This window comes from Pipra filicauda, unplaced genomic scaffold, assembly GCF_003945595.2.
Source record: "Pipra filicauda isolate LSUMZ 115617 unplaced genomic scaffold, ASM394559v2 scaffold35_size7292922_pilon, whole genome shotgun sequence".
Taxonomy (NCBI): Eukaryota; Metazoa; Chordata; class Aves; order Passeriformes; family Pipridae; genus Pipra; species Pipra filicauda.
This window is the reverse complement of record NW_024104487.1, coordinates 4,380,841-4,385,893: the sequence shown is the minus strand read 5'-3', so window position 1 is coordinate 4,385,893 and position 5,053 is coordinate 4,380,841. Positions and strand designations below refer to the sequence as shown.

Genomic DNA, 5,053 nt, shown 5'->3' with positions numbered 1-5,053 from the left:
AGTGTCACTAGTTTTCTAACAGCATAGAGTGGGAACACCAGCTGGAACAGTCTCCTGATATGTGGGAAGTGAAAGTTCATACCTCTGTGAAGAAAATATTAAAGACCTCCCTTCCTGTGTGAATGTCCTTGCCACTTGGCTCTCAGTGAGTTTGTCTTTTAAAGGTGGGATCACACTTTCCAATGGTTTCTACAATGTGCCTGAAAGCTTGAGGAACCACCACCTTACAAGGACTCATGCACATGGTGATTCTCTGTCTGCCCAGCTGCTCCTCAGCCCCACCGGTCTGTGGCTCCTGGACCCCACAACTGCTACCCTAGACTTGTGCAGAGCAGCTGCTCCTGCTCCCTAGACATAAAAGAGTGTTACGACCACGCTGGCGGGTGTCGGGCTCATCCTTCTGTCTGGACATCAGACAAACATCCACCTGCTGAGGTACATAGCCCATGCCCTCAGCCTGGCAGTGATACTGCACCACTTTGAATGATGCTGCTGTCCTGCCATTCTTTGCTGCAGCTCACAAGAGGGATTTCTACATCTCTGCATCTTTGATGCAGTGGCTGTGATGCCAAAATGTGGTCAAGTTGACATTCTTCCTTGGAAAGAATGTCTCCACACTCTTCCTTTCCACACTGTCTGAACTGTAGCAAGTATGAAGACAGGGTCTGATGCATGCAGTGCGCTGTTGATTTGGCCACGCCATGCCTCCTTGCTTGGGAGAAATTTCTGGACCCAAAGGCCATGCCTCCACTTTCAGTGTGGAGGCTACTGCAAGGAAACTGTCATGAGCAGCAAGGGGTATGTCTTCACTGGGGAGTGGAACAGCAGAGTGAAACCTCCTACTCTGAAACTCATTGTCAAATGCCAGGACACAGTCATAGATCTGGAGTGAAATCAGTCATGGGGTAAGTATACCTAGCATCCTTGCACATATGTGTGCAAGTATCTGCATACACACACACCCCCCTCCTTCTGTACACATGCAAGTATGATTCAGTGCACAGCTGGTGAACCCCACTAGCCAAATTACACCCCAAAAATGAAACACAGGTGTGTATCCCCATCAGAGTGTCTTGTTCATATAGAGAACAAGGGAGTTTTTGCTGTGTAACAACATGACAGGACATACAGCAAGGACATAGAACACTTGTGACATGCTTCAAAGCAGTGAAATTTAATATTACAGGTAGGGCTGGTAGCTCCACCCATTCTTAAGATTACTTTCCATTGTAAGACCCTCTTTTCAACTTCTTATACTCCGAATGCTTGGGTTGACATTTATGTGTGCCAGATGTTTGTGTCAGGTTTCTGCAGTAATGTTTTCTGCAGTTGTATAAACTGCATAAAGCTATAGCTCGGGCACTTAAAATTACAAAAATAGGGAAGATACATTGCTTTTCATTTGTTAAAAAAGTCTTCCTGAGCCCTTTGCTCTGAGCAACTGAGGAGTTCTGTCATCTTTAGGCAAGATTGACAAGCTGAATAAGACTGCTTTCTCCCTGAACATCTACCTTCTTGTGAATTTGTTCACAAATTAGTCTAGCTTGTAAGTTGAAAAAAATCACCCCCACCAAGTGGAGACCTTAATGGTATCAAATGAAATCCTGAAGACTATTTAATTACCAACTGCCCTGCACAAATCATGGTGTGTTCACACTTGCAGAGCTCTTAGGTCCCCACTCCACCCACCTTCAGTGGCTGTGACCAAGTCCAGTGGGGGAACAAAGCTCTCCCTTTTACTTCTTTTCCCCATGGCCAGGGCGTTAGAGCCTTCAACATTAGATACAAGCTAAAGCTGATCTCCACCCAGCTGCGTGTAGCTTAGCACCTGCTTCATCCTGCCTTGGATGGAAGAGACCTCATGAGACTGAGGAACCTCTTTTGGTTGAAGCAGAAACAAGGGACAAGTAGCCACAGGAGTGAAAGGGATCCCAGCTCTTGGAGACACCACATACACACTTGCCCATCTGGAATCATACTAGCCTGCATCTTAAAAGCGCCTTTCTTTGCCCATTCTTTGGGTGGAAGGCTACTCCATATTTTTCTGATATTTAAGTATCTTCAAATTATAGCATAAATGTCAATGAGAGCAAATAGTTACCTAATGTCTTTTAACTATGGTTTTCTTGCTTAGGTATTTTTCCTTGGATACATTTGTAGGCTGCAGTAATATTGGTAGACTGATCAAAGACAGGGCCAGCATGAGGATTGCAAAAGGAGAGACTGGAGTTTCAGTATGAGGAAAAAGCCCTGACTCCAAAGTAGAGATGGCATAAGTCGGTCACGGTCTAAGTCCTAAGCTGGAAGTGCTCGCTATTCATCCTCTATTAGATTTAAAAAAAAAAAAAAAAAAAAAAAAAAAAAAAAAAAAAAAAAAAAAAAAAAAAAAAAAAAAAAAAAAAAAAAGGTGAAAAATCTAGTAGCTCATATACTCAAAAATAAGTGTCTAAACTTAGGGCATACTTCTGATCCTACTAATTCTGTACTTTAACTTGCCAGCTTTAAGATGGAGGTAACTCTCACCATCATCCTACAGAGCAAGTGGGAGAATATATTCATTATTGTTTGCAAAACAGTCAGACTTCATAACAGTACGTACCACAGAAAAGCCTGTAAAGAAGTTGATATCTTCATCCTCACTTCAGGATTTATAGGTGTGAATAATAAATAAGGTGTAAAAACTCATATTGAATAGCAAGGATAGACTAAAACACTGAATAATTGTTCACTAAAAGGACTCAGCTGCCCTGTGCACTTAATGAGGCATAGGTATATGGGAAAGTTAATATGTGATATTCTTAAAACTGTATATGCTGCATATGGGTATAAGAGCAACAGAGCTAAGAGTGCACAGGCAATCTTCATTCTGGCATTGCCTACATTTTAGTTAATTGATAGAGCAACCTTAATAATGCGCTTTATCATGGTTTCCCCTCTGTGTGTGTGTGTGTGTGTTGTAACACAAACATAGAGAAAAAAAGATACCCATGAATTCATCATATTATTTGTACACCTTCACCACTTTTATTCTTCTGGTAAGCTTTTCACAGGGTTTCTCTATAAGGCAATTGACTTTTCTAATACAATATCCTGGATTTAGGTGCTTGTCCCACAGAAAGAAACAAGTGCCAGACTAGGTCTCAGCCTGCCCAGCAAATTAGATAGGAAGAGCTTCAAAGCTGTAGGGTTTTTTAAAACCCTCTCACACCAATGGGATGTCTGACCAGTGTATTTTTCAAATGTTTTTAAAAAAATGAACTATTAAAATTAATATTTTATCAGTACCTACTGAGCCAGCAACTTTCCCAACACCAGTTCTTGTCTCTGTTCACAGTGGATTTGCTGGCAGTGACAATGGCATGTGCATACCTCAGCTTGAAATGACCAATTATTTTTTCTCCTGTCTGATTATGGAACAGACATTGGAAATGGGATTTCTTATCTATGCTAGTCCTTTTTAACTGCTCACTCTGGGTGAAAAACCTGTGAAGGAGTGAGTGACAAAAGTAACTGCAGCCAGTTGTGGTGGTACAGATGGGCCTCAGTGCTGGATCATGGCATCCCCTCCAGCCAGCACTAGCACAGGCAGAAGCATGGATAAGGACTGCAGGAAGGCACGATCCGATGGCTGATTCACCATATCTCAGGAACGTCCTGTAGGTGTGTGGTGTCTCTTGAGTATTACTGATCTTGAGAGCTACTAAATCTAAAGTAAAAATTAAAATGGACAATGCAGTTTGGTTTTCCATTAACACAAACAACTTGCATTAAGCATCAAGAGGGGAAAAATATAACACTCCATTCATATATATGTACATATACATACAAACATATTTATTATGTCTCTGTGTTTCATGTATAGCACAGTCATAGCATGTATCCTGATGAGGAGGTAGCACAATGTCCATAATCACACAACAGGCCAAGGGCATGCCTAGGTAGAACAGGTAGGTTCCCTATTTCCAGTTCAGCCTTGTTTTCAGGACTATGCTTTTTAGTATCACGGGAAAACAGCTTGTTAACAGTACTGGTAATCTGCAACTCAAGCAGCATGCTGTAATTAAATGATGACTGTTTCTTCTGCTGCAAAGAAGGGCTAAGAACTTCAGCCATGCACAAAGAGGAGAATACTCACTCTCTCAGTGCACAGCCTGGACCTCTGGAGCAATGATACGGACATAGTTGCCAGTACACAGCCCTAGCTCAGGTTTCCAAGGCAATATCTGGAGTTTAACGTGCTGACGTCTCAAAATACAGGTCCCAAACAACTTAGTGTAGTGGTATAGATTCACCATTATGTTTAAGATAATTTTTAATATATCTCCTTTATTGTTGTTCTTTCCATTTTTATTTCTCCTTCTGTGTTGGAATAAGTATTTCATGTGGTTTCTTTGTTTTCATATTGAATTTTAGAATTCTGTCTCTTTTTGTTGTTGTTGTTATTGTTGAACTGCCTGCTCTGTTGCAAATTATTACAATATTCTTTTTTTCTTCTTTTCTTTTATAGGGCAGCTTGTATGGTTTCCTCTATGTCTCCCTGGAGATCATGGTTTCAATAAATTAGTTTCATGTGGTTCTTATATTGTTTCTTCTTTTTTATTTTATATTCAGGAGATAAAGAAAACTAGACCTGGAAATCATAGAACACATCCAAAGTGATAAGTGGGAAAGAACCTCATTCTCTCTGGAGCAACAGCATCATTTCCCAGCAACTGCTGGGCAGGTCCTTCAGGACCAAAACAGGAGATGAGGCATTTATGTCTAGCATCACTCTCTCCTTTTTTTATGAGTTGCTGGTTGTGAGCACTTAGTTTATTTCTGAGCTACTTCTTTCAGGCTTTTCAATAATTCATGTTTCAACAATTAAAATTGCCATCTGCTGTACCTCCATAAATTCACTAATGACACCTCAGCTTTTGAAAGCTGAGACTACAAAATCCTCCCAGTGATATCATTTAATGCCAAACTCCTAACTTCTTGACAGCTTTCTGAGACTTACATGGACAATTTTTATTGTTTAGTTTGGCTGACTGAGTCCTGGATGAGGAAAGCA

The 5,053-nt window shown here is 40.9% G+C and overlaps 1 long non-coding RNA gene across 1 annotated transcript; it reads left to right on the top strand.

Moving 5' to 3' along the window:
* Positions 1-2,507: 2,507 nt before the first annotated feature.
* LOC120323859 lies at positions 2,508-4,580 on the top strand. Its single transcript, XR_005564761.1, has 3 exons — positions 2,508-2,654; positions 3,863-3,947; positions 4,508-4,580. It is a non-coding gene; the product is annotated as an uncharacterized LOC120323859 (long non-coding RNA).
* The last annotated feature ends 473 nt before the right edge of the window (positions 4,581-5,053 follow it).